General features: G+C 44.7%; 1 pseudogene; it reads right to left on the reverse strand.

The window, feature by feature from the left end:
• Nucleotides 1-446: 446 nt before the first annotated feature.
• On the reverse strand, nucleotides 447-3,259 carry LOC124653253 (annotated as a pseudogene).
• Between the last annotated feature and the right edge of the window lie 15,116 nt (nucleotides 3,260-18,375).

Genomic DNA, 18,375 nt, shown 5'->3' on the forward strand with positions numbered 1-18,375 from the left:
GCTCCCCCTAAACAAGTTGAAGGATTATAGTATGGTTTTTTTTCTGTCTTGGGTCCGCCGAAACCCGTATCAGCCTATGTATATCCGTCTGTGTTGATACGGTATGTGTACGTCATGTAAGAAAAAAAGAGGTCACGTGAGCAAGATCTTTATAGGATCTTTCTATTTTACACGCACGTAACCGTAGATACGTACAAAAATAAGATACAACACAATGCGAGCTATACAGGTCTATACAGGGCCGTACGGACGGTGGACTTACACTAAAATTATAATCGTGCCCCCACTTACGAAGTATGGGAAAATCTACATCTTTATTGTGTTTGACGGGCTAGAATTTTTTTAAGGGAGGAGCACCGAAGCAGAAGTGAGTAAGCCCCATCATGTTTTATTCAGTATACTGTATCACGCATCTTCTCGCAACCAGTTTTGCCATTTCAAAAGCATCACGTCTTGTCGAGACTTGTCACCTTGAGGGGAGGGATGCTCTGTGCGTTGTTGAACACGTTGTCAGGATCGACCTTCGTCTTCGCCAGGACGAGCCGGCCGAAGTTCTCCCCGAAGTACGCCGCCCCAAATGACGACCTCGCGCGAGCTACCGCTCCTGCCGACGACCCGCCGGCGCTGCGCGTCCAGTTGTTCACGCCGAGATCGAGGTCCAGGTAGTTGACGTACGCGGCGCGGGGATCCGCGGACACATAGGGGGCCATATACCCGTAGAACGACCTCAGCCACCGGATGTATTCCTCTGCCAGGGGCACCTGCGACCTGTCCCAGTTCACGCCGTACTGGATGCTGTATAGGTTTCCGGCCCGGTGCGGGAACGGCGTTTCGCCTCTGCCGACCCGCGCCATGGCTCCGCCGTAAGGGTCTAGCTGGATGGACCCGGTCGGCCCGGTCGACAGGTACCGGACGATCTCGACCATGTCGCCCATCGAGATCGGCGTCTGCACGTAGTCCGACTTGGCCTTGGAGTATTGCTTTGCTTGTAGGCGCCGGTTCGGCAGGTCGTCCGCCGTGCTCAGTCCGGCGAAGTACGCCGCCGACTCGACCCAACTCATCTCCGACAGGTCTGCCTCGGCCAGACCCAGCTCCGGAAATCTTTGGTTCAGCACCGAGAAGGCGTCCTCTTTAGACTGTAAAACTTTGCCTTGGAACGTCACGGAGACATTGCCGTTCGCTGATCCGGTGGGTACGTACGCAGAGAGATAGAACTCATCTGGCAGATCGGGCCCAACATACTGCCACCTGTGAACCAGCTCGGCAACGAGCTCGATCGGACCGGTCCGGCCGACGGTGAGCACGGTCACGTTGGCAGGAACCGGCACGAGCCGGAGCTTCCAAGCGTACACCACGCCCCAGCTCCCGCCTCCGCCGCCTCGGATGGCCCAGAAGACACCGTCGCTCATCGAGCTCCGGTCAAGGACCTGGCTGCTCGGGTCGATTAGCACTGCGTCCAAAACGTTGTCGGCGGCGAGCGTGAACTTCCGGGACAGAAGCCCGAACCCGCCTCCGGAGACCAGACCACCTAGACCGGCGGTCGACTCCGACCCGGCTGGGAACGCCAAGGACCGGCTCGATCGACCGCCCCACGGCGTAGTACAACTCGCCCACCGTCGCGCCCGACTCGGCCCAGGCCGTGGCCGAGCTTGAGTTCACCCGGACGTGGTTCAGGTTCGCGAGATCGACCACCACGAAGGGTACGTGGTTCTCCGTGGTGTAGGACAGCCCCTCGTAGCTGTGCCCGCCGCTGCGCGTGCGGATCGCCAGCGAGCTGCCGCGCGCGCACAGGACGGCTCGCCGGAGGTCATCCCTCGACCCCGGGTAGACGATGGCGGCGGGGCCGGTGACGTTGGGGCGCGTGAACCGGAGGTTGAAGATGGAGGAGTTGAGGAGCGCGGCGTAGCTCGGAGACGTGGGCAGCGAGAAGTTGCTAACGCCATTGGAGACGAGGCAGGATGAGAAGTTGCTTTCTGCTGCTGGTGTTGGCGAATCGCCTATAGAGAAGTTGATGCTGGTTCCTGCACCAACACCGGAGCAAGCGCTTTCATGGAATGACAAGAAGATGCAAACTAGGAGGAGAACTGCAAGGAGGTGTTGCATTTTCGATCGAGACCCGGAGCGATTGGTTGAGGTACTACGTATATCCGAATATATGTAGCTATGGAGTAGGTGCGTGGGTGGCAGATGGTTGGAGATAGTTTTCGTCCATGAAACACATGGAATGATCAATTCGATCTGTGGCGCCATGCGTGGAACTCTATTCTTGGTTCATATAAACATCAAGCTACCACGGCAGTGCGTACTGCCTACGCGCGCCTTCCTGCACAACTACTCCGTAGTAGAGTTCCAAGTACTACGGTAAAGGTCGCACGATAATACCATTGACTTCTTGCCGTCTATCAAACAGGTTTTATCTTAAAAAAAGCCCCCAAACTGGCTGGTCTAGGAATCAAACCTAGAACGCAGAGTAGGAAAATCGTGCAATAGTAGGGAAAGCGTGCAACCTTACCACTGAGCTAGGTGTTCGTTTGTTGATAACTATACTACGCCACGCCTTTTGAGATGAGAAAAAAATCCAGTTTTTACATCTTTGTCGTGCGCTTACACTAGGCAAAGACTTCTTTACCGTGTGTTTGTTAAAAACACTAGGCAAAGGTTGCTTTGCCGTGCAACCCAGCTGCACGCACGGTAAAGGGTGAGGCACGACAATACCCAACGCCTTTGCCGTGCACCGAATCTTTGCCGTGCGGTGTGTTGGACCATTGGCGTGCACCTTTCTTTGCCGTGCGGCCTTTTCCATCGTTACCGTGAATCGTATCTTTACAGTGCGCTCGTGTCTATCTTTCATGTGGCCAAGGTCTTTGCCGTGCGTTTTTATCTGTGCACACGGCAAAGAAATCTTTGTCGTGCGGGAGCACACGGCAAAGAAAGGCTGCACGGCGACTCCTGTTTTTTCCGACAATGACGCGTGACGTGTGAAAAACATGGAATGATCAATTCGATCTGTGATGTTGAGGAACGTGAACCAGAGGTTGAAGATGGAGGAGTTGAGGAGCACGGCGTAGCTCGGAGACGTGGGCAGCGAGAAGTTGCTGACACCGTTGGAGACGAGGTAGGAGAAGTTGCTTCCTGCAGCTGCTCGTGGTGAATCAGCTTTAGAGTAGTCGATGTTGGTTCCTGCACCAGCACCAGAGCAAGTGCTTTCATGGAATGACAAGAAGAGGCAAACTAGGAGAACTGCAAGGGGGTGTTGCATTTTCGATCGAGATCCGCAGCGATTTGTTGAGGTATATGCGAGCATATGTTGTACGTACTAGCTATGGAGCTATGGTTGGAGATAGTTTTCGTGCATGAAAGATATGGAATGATCAATTCGATCTGTGGCGCCGTGCGTGGAACTCTATCCTTGGTTGATATAAACATCAAGCTACCAATGGGCGCAGTACGTACGGCCTACGCCTTCCTGCACAGCTACTCCGTAGTAAAGTTCCAAGTAGACAATGACGCGTGATAAAGGAACGAGATAGACTAATCTTTGAGAGCTTGATATGACATTACTAGCTAGTACTCCCTCTGATCATGTTTAATCGATGCAGCGTTTCCTACACGGGAAAGCTACTCCATCTGCCCAGCTCGCGTCAATTTAATCCGACCGAAGGGACTGCGACGTAGAGTCCTTTCTGCTATTGTTTCTCCTCTTAATTTTCCATTAATCAATTCATTTTTGCGAGTCTTGTTCGAACTAGGCCTACTCAGTCGAGCCTACGTAGAGGTCAGAGATGCAAACACATGGTCATCTCTGCTCCGATTTTATTAATTGAGAATCGGAGTTACATCACCATCTATAACTGAAATAACAAAATCGGGTGGTTCCTCATGCCAAACAATCGACACAGGCCCCTCGGAGTGACTAGCTAAGACATGCGGCCACATTGGCTTCCCTAGGACAATGATCAAAGCTGCTTCTAGAAAATTGCAACAAAGTAAAGTGCACTCTAATACGCTCGGTAATGAGGCTAGGGTTTAGGGGTGAGTATCACACGGTACCAATGGGTCTGTGGTTCCATTATATTTTTGAAAAAGGACGCTTTATTACTTTAAAATTTGACGTAATACACCAAATCTCTGCATAACTAGGATGCACACAGCTGTTCGGGATACAATCCAAACATAAAAAGTTCAACTAAATGTAGAGTTCTCATAAAAAGCCAAACAAATCATGGTGAAGGAGCCGCTATCCTCAGACTATGCAGCCACCCATGTTGGATAATAAACTCCTTGGCCGAATTCTCCAATCGTGTAGACACCTCCGTAAAGAGGTCGCGGTCCTCCAAGCGCTGAACGACCATAAATGGAGCGTAGCCGTAGATCGGTAAATTACCTGCATAAGAGAAGATTTTTTTATCATTGAAAACCTTATCATTTCTACATAGCCAGAGCGACCATATAACGGCTAACGCTCCCACTCCTAAACCTAACCTTACCCCATTTAGCCAATTGCCAAAAATATTTGCAACGCTACGGGAAGGGTATAAGCTAGATCCTATCTAAATGATTGACCATATAGCTTTAGCAAACCGGCACAGGAAGAAAAGGTGTTTAATTGTCTCTTCATCGTGACAGAAAACACATCTCTTACATCCATGCAAGTTCCTTTTTGCAAGGTTATCTTTGGTGAGGATAACACCACGGCGTAGGTACCAAGCAAAGACATTCGTCTTTAGTGCTATCCTCAGCTTCCAAATCCTTTTATCATTATAAACCGGTTGAATAGGTTGAATTAACGCTTCATACATGGATCTTACTGAGAATTTACCATTTTTGGTAAGTTCCCAACGGAATAAATCTTTCCCTTGGACCAATTGGATTGAAGCTAATCTCTGTAGCAATTCGTTCCAGTTGGTTAAGCGGAGACCGACTACATTACGTCTGAAAGTCATAGATGGTGGAGAGGTTTCCATCACCCTCTGAAGGGTTACATCCTTATGACGTACGATCCTATATAAAGTTGGATACTGTTCCCGGAGTGTAGTTATCCCCAACCACTTATCCTCCTAGAAACGAATTTTTGAACCATACCTAATGGAGAAAGACCCGTGCGGAAAGAAGTGTTTCTTAGTCGCCATAATGCCAACCCAAAAATGTGAATCTCTGGGTTTCCAAGAAACCCGAGAAAATGCTTTGGAGCCTACATACTTCCTCCTCAACAAGCTTTGCCAGACCTCGTCCTCGGTTAAGAACCTAGCCAACCAATTACCTAGTAGGGTCTGCTTCTTAATCTCTAGATCGTGGATACCAAGTTCACCTTGATTTTTGGGACGGCATACAACACTCCATTTTGTCAACTGATATTTTTTCTTCTCACTATCTCCTTGCTGGAAAAATCTTGATTGGAGGTAATCCAATCTATGAAGAATTCCTTTTAGCAACTGGAAGAATGAAATCATATACAGTATCATATATGTGAGTACTGAATTTATGAGTACCAATCTTCCACCGAGAGATAGTAATTTTCCTTTCCAACTACTCAGTCTTTCTGCAACCTTTTCTCGACCTTTTTTCATTCGGCTAGACGTAAGTCTCCGATGATGAATCGGAATACTGATAACCCACCAGTATAGGGGATCGCAACAGTCTTCGAGGGAAGTAAAACCCAAATTTATTGATTCGACACAAGGGGAGGTAAAGAATACTTATAAGCCTTAACAACTGAGTTGTCAATTCAGCTGCACCTGGAAAAGCACTAGTAACAGGGGTGATGTGAAAGTAGCACTAATATGAGAGCAGTAATAACAGTAACACAGTAGCAGTAGCAGTAATATGAGAGCAATGGCACCAGAAAATAGTTGATACTACTTCCAATGACATGTAGGAACAAGTATATGATGATGAGAGATGGACCGGGGTTCCCAGCTATCTACACTAGTGGTAACTCGCCAATAACAAGTGTTGGGTGAACAAATTACAGTTGGGCAATTGATAGGATTGAAATAGCATTAAGACAGAACATCAAGATTATTAATCATGTAGGCATGTTTTCCATATATAGTCATACGTGCTCGCAATGAGAAACTTGTACAACATCTTTTGTCCTACCAGTCGGTGGCAGCCGGGCCTCTAGGGAATCTATCGGAAATTAAGGTACTCCTTTTAATAGAGCACCGGAGCAAAGCATTAACACTCCGTGAAAACATGTGATCCTCATATCTAAGCCTTCCCCTCCAGCTATCCCGACTTCGCTGTCACTCTGGGGCCTCGGGTTCCGGACATAGACATGTGCATACAACTTGTAGGTACAATCTAAGCAATAAGTATAGAGCTTAAATCTAAGATCATGCCACTCGGGCCCTAGTGACAAGCATTAAACACAACAAGATTGCAGCAACAATAACTTCATAAACTTTGTAGATAGACTAATAATCCATCGGATCCCAACAAACACAACACCGATTACATCAGATGAATCTCAATCATGTAAGGCAGCTCATGAGATCATTGTATTGAAGTACATGGAGGAGAGAATACCAACTAGCTACAGCTAGAACCCGTAGTCCATGGGGAAACTAGTCACGGAGCATGATGGAGGCGGTGGCGTCGATGGAGATGGCTTCCGAGGGCACTTCCCCGTCCCGGCAGGGTGCCGGAACAGAGACTTCTGTCCCCCGAATCGGAGTTTCGCGATGGTGGCGGCGCCCCTGGAGTCTTTTTGGAGTTTCGTCAATTGGTATCGAAGATTTAGGTCACCAGGGCTTAAATAGGCGAAGAGTCGGAGTCGGAGGGGCCACGGGGCCTCCTCATACTAGGGGGGCGCCCCCCTGGTCCGCGCCGCCACCACGTGTGGGGCCCCCAGGGCACCCCTCTGGTCCCCTCTCGACTTTCCGGGAAGGTTCCGGGAAAAATAAGATGTTGGGTCTTCGTTTCGTCGAATTCCGAGAATATTGCCCGAACAGCCTTTCTGGAACCAAAAACAACAGAAAACAGCAACTGGCCCTTCGGCATCTCGTTAATAGGTTATTTCCGGAAAATGCATAAAATCATTATAAAGTGCAAGCAAAACATGTAAGTATTGTCATAAAACAAGCATGGAACATCAGAAATTATAGGTACGTTGGAGACGTATCAGCATCCCCAAGCTTAGTTCCTGCTCGCCCTCGAGTAGGTAAACGATAAAAAGAGTAATTTCTATAGTGACATGCTACCTACATAATCTTGATCATTCTATTATAAAACATATGAGATGAATGCAGTGACTCAAGGCAATGATCTATAGTTGCTAACAAATAGACAACATATAGCAAAACTTTTCATGAATAGTACTTTCAAGACAAGCATCAAAAGTCTCGCATAAGAGTTAACTCATAAAGCAATAAATTCAAAGTAAAGGCATTGAAGCAACACAAAGGAAGATTTAAGTTTCAGCAATTGCTTTCAACTTTCAACATGTATATCTCATGGATAATGGTCAACACAAAGTAATATGATGAATGCAAATAAGCAAGTATGTAAGAATCAATGCACAGCTTGACACAAGTGTTTGATTCTAAGATGGAAGGAAGTAGGTAAACCGACTCAACATAAAGTAAAAGAAAGGCCCTTCGCGAGAGGAAGCAGGGATTAAATTATGTGCTAGAGCTTTTTAAGTTTTGAAATCATATAGAGAGTATAAAAGTAAAGTTTTGAGAGGTGTTTGTTGTGGTCAATGAATGATAGTGGGCACTCTAACTACCTCATCAACCAGACTTTCAAGAGCGGCTCCCATGAAGGACGTTATCTCTACCAGCAAGGTAGATCATCCCTCTTCTCTTTTGTTTACACATGTATTTTAGTTTTAGTTATGGTTGACACTCCTCCCAACCTTTTGCTTACACAAGCCATGGCTAACCGAATCCTCTGGTGCCTTCCAACATTCACATACCATGAAGGAGTGTCTATTTGCAAAATTAAGTTGCTTACTGATGAATCAGGGCAAAACATGTGAAGAGAATTATTAATGAGAGTTTGAATAATTGGGGTTGGGAACCCCGCTGCCAGCTCTTTTTGCAAAATTATTGGATAAGCGGATGAAGCCACTAGTCCATTGGTGAGAGTCTGTCAAGAGTAAATGACAAGGTTGAAAGATAAAACACCACATACTTCCTCATGAGCTATAAAACATTGACACAAATAAGGAATAATAAAGTTTTGAATTGTTTAAAGGTAGCACATGAAGTATTTACTTGGAATGGCAGTAAAATACCACATAGTAGGTAGGTATGGTGGACACTCATGGCATAGGTTTTGGCTCAAGGTTTTGGATGCACGAGAAGCATTTCCTCTCAGTACAAGGCTTTGGCTAGCAAGGTTGTTTGAAGCAAACACATGTATGAACCAGTACAAAGAAAATTTACATAAGAACATATTGCAAGCATTATAAAACTATATACTGTCTTCCTTGTTGCTCAAACACTTTTACCAGAAAATATCTAGACCTTAGAGAGACCAATCAGGCAAACCAATTTCAACAAGTTCTACGGTATTTCTCCACTAATAGGTTTGAACTACATGATGCAAGAGCTTAATCATGATCTACTTGAGAGCTCAAAACAATTGCCAAGTATCAAATTATCCAAGACAATATGAAGCATTTTCTTTTTCCAACCAAATAGCAATAAATGCAATAGCTTCCAACTTTTATCATTGAACATTAAAAGTAAAACGAAGAACACAAGTTTTCATATGAAAAAGCGGAGCGTGTATCTCTCCCACACAAGGATTTCTAGGATCCGAATTTATTCAAACATAAACAAAAATAAAAACACACAGACGCTCCAAGTAAAGCACATAAGATGTGACCGAATAAAAATATAGTTTCAATAGAAGAAACCTGATAAGTTGATGAAGAAGGGGATGCCTTGGGCATCCCCAAGCTTAGACGCTTGAGTCTTCTTGAAATATGCAGGGATGAACCACGGGGCATCCCCAAGCTTAGGCTTTTCACTCTTCTTGATCATATATCATCCTCCTCTCTTGACCCTTGAAAACTTCCTTCACACCAAACTTCTCATAAACTTCATTAGAGGGGTTAGTACTCAAAAGACTTTAATCCACCTTGGCCCTGTAGTGACACATTGCAAGAACTCAATAAAACATTAGCTACAGCTCTCCAAGTCTAGAAAGCCTCACTTAAAGTCCACAAGAGACAATGCAAAAAACACAGACAGAATCTGTCAAAACAGAACAGCCAGTAAACACGAATTTTTAAGAGGTACTTCCGTTGCTCAAATCAGAAAACTCAAAACTAATGAAAGTTGCTTACATATCTGAGGATCACTCACGTAAATTGGCAGATTTTTCTGAGTTACCTACAGAGAATCATACCCAGATTCGCGACAGCGAGAAATCTGTTTCTGCGCAGTAATCCAAATCTAGCATGACCCTTTTATTAGAGACTTCACTTGGCACAACATTGCAATAAAATAAAGATAAGTAGAGGTTGCTACAGTAGTAACAACTTCCAAAACACAACAAAACAGTAGCAAAATAAACACATGGGTTATCTCCCAAGAAGTGCTTTCTCTATAGCCATTAAGATGGGCTCAGCAATTTTAATGATGCACTCGCAAGAAATAAGAGTTGAAGCAAAGGAGAGCATCAAAAAGCAAGTTCAAAACACATTTAAGTCTAACCCACTTCCTATGCATAGGAATCTTGTACACAAATAAATTCATGAAGAACAAAGTGACAAGCATAAGAAGATAAAACAAGAGTAACTTCAAAAATTTCAGCATATAGAGAGGTGTTTTAGTACCATGCAAATTTCTACAACCATATTTTCCTCTCTCATAATAATTTTCAGTAGCTTCATGGATAAACTCAACAATATAACTATCACATAAAGCATGCTTTTCATGATTCACAAACGCATAATTTTTATCAAGCTCAGAAATAATAGGATTAAAACTTTCAAGAGAGGGGATTTGGTGACTAGGTGTATACGTGAGCACCCTCTAGATGCCACACGATATGCGTTGAGATCCGGTTCTCGTCAATTGGATCTGTTGCCTTGACGTTGTCTTATCCATCGCTAAGCGTACTTGGCGTGGGTCCTACGTGATTTGAAAGTGCATCTGGCCCACTATTTGAATTCAAAAAGGTGGGTCCTACATGATTTGGAAGTGTTGTTAGTGCTGATGTGGTTTGCTAATCCAACAATGATGGTAACAGTGGATTGCTAGATGTGACACGTGTCAACCAATGGATGCGTGCTCACGTATACACCCGGTCACCAGGCTTCTTCCGAAACTTTCAAACCCACTTTTATCAATAATGTAACAAGATGATTGATCAATCTCAAAAGATATGGGACTCATAGATAAAGTCAAGAACTCTCCAATCCCATTTTCATTAGTAGTACAATTAATATTATCAAGTAACATAGGACCATCATCTAGAGATTTATCATAAACATTTGCCAAGCAAAACTCTTTAGTACCATGCATTTCGACATCAGGCACAAACAAAGCATTATCATAAAATTTATCAAAATAGCATGGATTATCATGAATAATAGTAGCATAATTATTCTCACAAGTTTTACTCATAGGAAATATTTCAAGAGAATCCACAGGAACATAACATTCATCCACCTTTGGTGAGCATGGAGGACAATCAAATAGTGTAAGAGATAAAGAGTTACTCTCATTAGAAGGTTAGCATGGGTAGCTAATACATTCTTCCTCCTTTTTTTCATCACTCACCTCTTCTTTTTCATCCAATGAGCTTTCAGGTTCATCAATTTCCTCCTCTTTTTCATCCAATGAGCTTTCAGGTTCATCAATTTCTTCTTCCACTGGTTCCTGCAAATTGTGAGTGCATTCTTGTGCATTAATGAGTCTCTCTTTAGAATCAATGATATAAGGATTATCACTGTAGCTTTCTATGCAAAAATTAAGGATAGAAGAGTGAAAGATCGAGATGTCGCCTAGAGGGGGGGTGAATAGGCAATTACAAACTCTTGCGGATTTGTCTTGTAAGAATGCGGAATTAAACTAATGTTTAGTTTACAAGGACAAACCCTAAATATGCTAAGCTCAACTAAGTGTGACAATGGCAACTAGAGCTAAGCAAGATAGGCACAAGATATATGTAGCACAAGTGATAGCAAGATATATGTACTTCAAGCACGATGGCTATCACAAGGAAAGAGAGCTCGGGTATAGAAATAACCGAGGCACGCGGAGACGAGGATGTATTCCCGTGTTCCCTTGCTTTGCAACAAGGTACGTCACGTTTGGAGGAGTGGAGGTCCCATGAAGGATTCCCCGCGCCACGAAGGCTCACTCTATTCTCCGAACCACACCCACGAAGGATAATGGCCCTTTCCTTATGGTTAGCTTTTCCTCCGCTCCGGAGATGGCAAGCTCCACAACCAATTCACAAGCTCCACGAAGGAGAAGCCCGGGCCTCTTCACAATCTTCTTGAAGAGATCACCGGAGCACCAATCACCAAGCCAACTAGGAGGTCACCCTCCAAGAGTAACAAGCTCACGGTCTCTCACTCGAACAAATCGTGGTGGAGAGCTCAACACTATGCAATGATGCAAAGCAAGAACACCGGAGGTGTTCAAGTCCTTCACACTCAAATCCCACCAAAGCAACGAATGCTAGGATGAGATTGGAGAGGAAGAACAAGGGGAAAGTCAACCAAAGACTCCAAGATCTAGATCCCAAGAGATTCCCTCACTTAGAGAAGAAACGGTTTGGTGGAAGTGTAGATCTAGATCTCCTTTCTCAAATCCTCAAATATGAGCAAGAATGGTTGGAGGAATCAAGGGGGAGAGCAAGTTCTTCAAATAGCAACAATGGAGGTGAGAGAATGGGAAGAACTAGTTGCTCAAGGTGGAAGAAGGGCTATTTATAGTCTAGGGAGAAAAATAACCGTTGGGGAAAAAACCGGGTGAAAATCGGCTCAAAAACGAGTCAAAAAAGTGCCCAGGCCGGCCAGCAGGCCGGCCGACCGGAGCCTGGGCCGGAGAGGCCGGTGGCCTGTCCGGTCGGACCGGCCCACCGACCGGGCGGGGCAGAGCGCGCGCTGTGCAGCGAGAAAGGCCTCAGGCGCGCTGGGGGAAGCCAGGCCGCGGCTGGGCCGGCGGGGTGGTGAGGCCCAGCACCGGCCAGGAGGCCAGCCAGGCAAGGGCGCGCGGGTGGGCCGGCGGAGCCGACGGCCCAGTTGCGCACGGGCGGCGCGGAGGCTTCAGGCCGCGCGGGCCTTCGGCGGCTGAGGCGGCCCAGACGGATCCGGTCGGACCGGAGGGGAAGCTGGGCAGGCCGGAGCCGGACCGGGCCCGAGACCGATCGCGGGCCAAATGGCCACTGGACACGGCCCGGATGGCACCGGTGCCTGGGCCGGTCGCGGACCGGGTGGGCCGGTGGCCGGTCCGGTCAGACCGGCCGGTCCGCTGGCTCCTTTTCTTCTTTTTCTTTTTATCCTTTTTCCTTTTTCCTTTTTCTTTAATAACTAATGCTCCCGAACTCCGATTCGCATGAAACCAATTTTGTTGGAAAGATAATGAAGAATAGAACCCCAACAAAAACATTTTTAGATGATTTTAGAGAGGGAGTCTCCCACCGTCAAGAAACGGTAAAGACGTCCAAACTCGAAAACGCAACAGAAGATGCATGCGGATTCCGTTTTCGATGAACTTGGGCTTGTTGTAAAGCTAGCAACAAGCTCAAGAACCTCACACAGAGAAACACCAAGAAACAATAAGGATATGCAAAGTATGCAAAGGATTGAGCTCCCTAAGACGATGTGATCAAGTTACTCAACCGAAAGCCCCTCTTGATAGTGCGGCTATGTATCCTATAATCCGGTCTCCCATCAACCACCTTGAGACCGGTAAAAGGAAAACCTAGCAAAGCCATACCTTTGCCTTGCGCATCCCGCTTGATCTTGATGATATCTCTTCAAGCTCCATACAAGCTCCCCCATACACTACTTGATCAATGTTGCTTCGTGAAGACTCACAAATGCTCCCCCATACACTATGATGGGAAAGCTCCATTGATGCACATCTTCACATGTCCATTATCACCAAATGGACGGCAAGCTTCAAGCATGTGATCCACTTGAGATGCTCATCTTGAACTTGCCCAACTCAATCCTTGTATCTTCTCATACTCACATAAGATAGAGCATGGCTAATATTGAGTTCCACATAAGAACTCCATCTTCATTTATTCTTCTTGATCATATCACATATGTATCTTCAAACCGATGATCTTGATGCCAATACACAAGGTATACCTTTATCTTCATGGCATCCATACTTGAATCCAACACATGGAGAACAAGTAGTACCTATGGAATATTCCTTCATATAAACTCAATGAAAACATTAGTCCATAGGGGTTGTCATTAATTACCAAAACCACACATAGGGGCAATGTACCCTTACAAAGAGACATAATCTTTAAGGTCCTTACAAACAACACAAGTTTCATAATTTTTAGCAATGAAGGATTCTATTTCAGAAGCTCCCATAAATAAAACAAATTGTTCTACTTCTTCGAACCCAAAATGAATATAGCTATTCCAATTATAGTTCTTAATTAAAACTTCCTCACTAAAGCCACATTGAAATTTAAGATGTTTAGTATCCTGTTTAGAGCAACAGTTTATATCATGGCGTTTAAGCAAGATTTTAGCAATTGTATTCAATTTTTCTATCACAACGACTCATAACTTTACCCGTTCTTGATTCTCTATAATTATTATACAATTCAATAAGCTCCAAATAGGTTGTGGGTTCTTCCATAACAACAGTTTTTAATTTTTCGGTTTTTCAAATTTTTATGGATTTTTGGGTATATAGGAAAAATAAAACAAGACAAAAATAAACTAGACAAAAGTAAACTAAGCAAAACAAAATAAAATAAAACAAAAACAGAGAAAGAGGTAGAGTGTACTCCCCAGGTGAACTTATGAGTAGAGCTATGCCTCCCCGGCAACGGCGCCAGAAAATAGTCTTGATAACACACAAGTATAGGGGATCGCAACAGTCTTCGAGGGAAGTAAAACCCAAATTATTTGATTCGACACAAGGGGAGGTAAAGAATACTTATAAGCCTTAACAACTGAGTTGTCAATTTAGCTGCACCTGGAAAAGCACTAGTAACAGGGGTGATGTGAAAGTAGCAGTAATATGAGAGCAGTAATAACCGTAACACAGTAGCAGTAGCAGTAATATGAGAGCAATGGCACTAGAAAATAGTTGATACTACTTCCAATGACATGTAGGAACAAGTATATGATGATGAGAGATGGACCGGGGTTCCCAGCTATCTACACTAGTGGTAACTCTCCAATAACAAGTGTTGGGTGAACAAATTACAGTTGGGCAATTGATAGGATTGAAATAGCATTAAGATAGAACATCAAGATTATTAATCATGTAGGCATGTTTTCCATATATAGTCATACGTGCTCACAATGAGAAACTTGTACAACATCTTTTGTCCTACCAGCCGGTGGCAGCCGGGCCTCTAGGGAATCTACTGGAAATTAAGGTACTCCTTTTAATAGAGCACCGGAGCAAAGCATTAACACTCTGTGAAAACATGTGATCCTCATATATAAGCCTTCCCCTCCAGTTATCCCAGTTGCTGTCACTCTAGGGCCTCGGGTTCCGGACATAGACATGTGCATACAACTTGTAGGTACAATCTAAGCAATAAGTATAGAGCTTAAATCTAAGATCATGCCACTCGGGCCCTAGTGACAAGCATTAAACACAACAAGATTGCAGCAACAATAACTTCATAAACTTTGTAGATAGACTAATAATCCATCGGATCCCAACAAACACAACACCGATTACATCAGATGAATCTCAATCATGTAAGGCAGCTCATGAGATCATTGTATTGAAGTACATAAGATCATTGTATTGAAGTCCATGGGGGAACTAGTCACGGAGCATGATGGAGGCGGTGGCGTCGATGGAGCTGGCTTCCGGGGGCACTTCCCCGTCCCGGCAGGGTGCCGGAACAGAGACTTCTGTCCCCCGAATTGGAGTTCGCGATGGTGGCGGCGCCCCTAGAGTCTTTCTGGAGTTTCGTCAATTGGTATCGAAGATTTAGGTCACCAAGGCTTAAATAGGCAAAGAGTCGGAGTCGGAGGGGCCACGGGGCCTCGTCACACTAGGGGGGCGCGCCCCCCTTGGGCCGCGCCGCCACCACGTGTGGGGCCCCCAGGGCACCCCTCTGGTCCCCCTCTGACTTTCTGGAAGGTTCCGGGAAAAATAAGATGTTGGGTCTTCGTTTCGTCGAATTCCGAGAATATTGCCCGAACAGCCTTTCTGAAACCAAAAACAACAGAAAACAGCAACTGGCCCTTCGGCATCTCGTTAATAGGTTAGTTACGGAAAATGCATAAAAACATTATAAAGTGCAAGCAAAACATGTAAGTATTGTCATAAAACAAGCATGGAACATCAGAAATTATAGGTATGTTGGAGACGTATGATACGTCCAAAACGTAATCACTTTCCCGAACACTTTTGCTATTGTTTTGCCTCTAATTTGTGTACTTTGGATGCAACTAACACGGACTAACGCTGTTTTCAGCAGAACTATTCTGGTGTCTCGTTTTTGTGCAGAAATCCAACTTTCAGGAAAAACCTCGGGATTTTGACGGAAGGCCCTATTTTCCCGTAAAACTCACGGAGCCGGAAAGGCAAGTCGAGTGGAGGCCCGAGGGCCCCACACCCTAGGGCGGCGCGGCCCAGGAGGGGGGCGCGCGGCCCTAGCGTGTGGCCCCCTCGGCCGGCCTCCGACGCCCTCCTTCGGACTACTTATCGCCCTCAACCTAAAAACGCACGGGGAGAAGTCGAAGTCGCCGTAAACCCTCCGAACGCCGCCACATCACGAAACTCCGTCTCGGGAGCCGAAGTCTCCGTTCCGGCACTCCGCCGGGACGGGGAATTGGAGGAGATCATCGCCGCCATCACCACCGACGCCTCTACATCAACCAGCCATGTTTCCCCCATCCATGTGTGAGTAATTCCCCCGCTGTAGGCTGAAGGGGATGGTAGCGATTGGATGAGATTGGTCATGTAATAGTGTAAGATTGTTAGGGCATAGTGCCTAGTGTCCGAATTGGTACTTTGATGATATTGTTGCAACTTGTTATGCTTAATGCTTGTCACTAGGGCCCGAGTGCCATGATGTCAGATCTGAACATGTTATTGTTTCATCATGATATTCATTGTTTATGATCTTACCTGCAAGTTGTATACACATGTCGTTGTCCGGAACCAATGGCCCCGAAGTGACGAAATCGGGACAACCGGAGGGGATGGTAGTGATGTGAGGATCACATGTGTTCACGGAGTGTTAATGCTTTGCTCCGGTACTCTATTAAAAGGAGTACCTTAATATCCAGTAGATTCCCTTGAGGCCCGGCTGCCACCGGCTGGTAGGACAAAAGATGTTGTGCAAGTTTCTCATTGCGAGCACGTACGACTATAATTGGAACACATGCCTATTGATTGCTTTGTACTTAGACACCGTTTTATTATTATCCGCAAATGCCCCGCTTGATTGTTACATGAGTTTCTCTCATCCATGCAACGCCCGTTATCCGTCCCCGTGCCTACGGTATTTTAATCCTGCTGTTTACTATAATCACTACTGCTGTCTCCGTTACTCTGCTCGTTGTTATTTCACTCATCATTACTTGCTATAAAACCGTTACTACCGATAAACTCTTGTGAGCAAGTCTGTTTCCGAGTGCAGCTGAATTGACAACTCCGCTATTAAGGCTTTCAAGTATTCTTTGTCTCCCCTTGTGTCGAATCAATAAATTGGGTTTTACTACCCGCGAAGACCGCTGCGATCCCCTATACTTGTGGGTCATCAAGACCGTTTTCACGGCGCCGTTGCCGGGGAGCATAGCTTTATTTGGAAGTTCACTTGGATTGATATTGTTCGCTGCAAATTCTCCATCATGGGTAAAACTCGCGATCCTAAAGTCGCCATATTACCATCCACTACAAGAAAAGGTACAACTCGAGTACCTCTGCTTGCTCTTGATTCACCATCCGTGATTGATAAACTTGTTTCACCGCCACATGCTTCACATGCCGGTACTTCGCTGAATCTAAAAACTCTCATAATATTGATAATATTTCTGCTGTGCTTGATGATAGTGGTTCATTGGGATCCTTTCTAGATGCTACAATTGCTAGGTCTAGACAAATTGAAAATACTGAAACTCCTGATGCTACTACACCTGTTAATTCACTTGAACTTGATTATTATAGTGATGATCCTGATGAAGATTATGTGGAACTTAATGATGATCTTATTAATAGATTCAATGCCACTGCTGATGCAAGTAAAATTAAAAAGTTTCTCACACAATATACTGTTAGACATAAGTTATCTCCTGATCCTAAATTTGCCACATCTCCTATATGCATTAAGGATAAAGATTATGATTTTTCTCTTGATCTATCTCATATAGCTATTGTAGAGAAAGCACCCTTTTGTGGTACTGAAAAAGAAAGTGATGTAGAACATATGATTGAACTTTCTTCTATGAGTAGTTTGTTTTCTGATGATATCAAGATGCGTACTTACATTGTCGCTAAAATTTTTCCTTTCTCATTAAAGGATGATGCTAAAACTTGGTATAATAATTTGCCTCCTGGTTCTATTAAAAATCCAACTGATTTGCGTGATGTTTTATTTCGAAAATACTTTCCTGCTAGTGCTCAACATGTTGCTTTACAGAGAATTTATAGATTTGACCAGGGAGATGAAGAGAAATTGCCTGAGGCTTGGGCAAGATTTTGTTCTCTTATCAGAGCTCGACCTGGACATGATTTAGAAAAGAATGATTTACTTGATATATTTTATAGTGGACTAACCATTGAGTCTAGGGCATATTTGGATAGTTGTGCTGGTTGTGTTTTCAGGAAAAGAACTCCAGACGAAGCTGAAGGATTATTGGCTAAAATAGGCCGGAATCATGATGATTGGACTACGCCTGAACCAACTCCAACGCCAATATCGAAGAAGAGGGGTTTAATTAAATTGAATGATGAGGATATGAGGGAAGCCAAGAAGTCTCTCAAGGAGAAAGGTATTAAATCTGAAGATGTGAAGAATCTACCTCCCATAGAAGATATATGTGAGATAATTCCCCCTTCATCCATGATTGAGGTAAACTCCCTTCAACGCTTTACTAGAGAAGATATTCCGTATCCAAAACCTCCTGCGCAATGCTTAGATGAGTTTGATAATTATATTGTTAAGCAAGAAAATTTTAATATGAGAGTAGAGAATCATCTAATGGAAAATTCTCAAGCTATTAGCAATTTGCATGAT

Source organism: Lolium rigidum, chromosome 1 (genome assembly GCF_022539505.1).
Source record: "Lolium rigidum isolate FL_2022 chromosome 1, APGP_CSIRO_Lrig_0.1, whole genome shotgun sequence".
NCBI lineage: Eukaryota > Viridiplantae > Streptophyta > Magnoliopsida > Poales > Poaceae > Lolium > Lolium rigidum.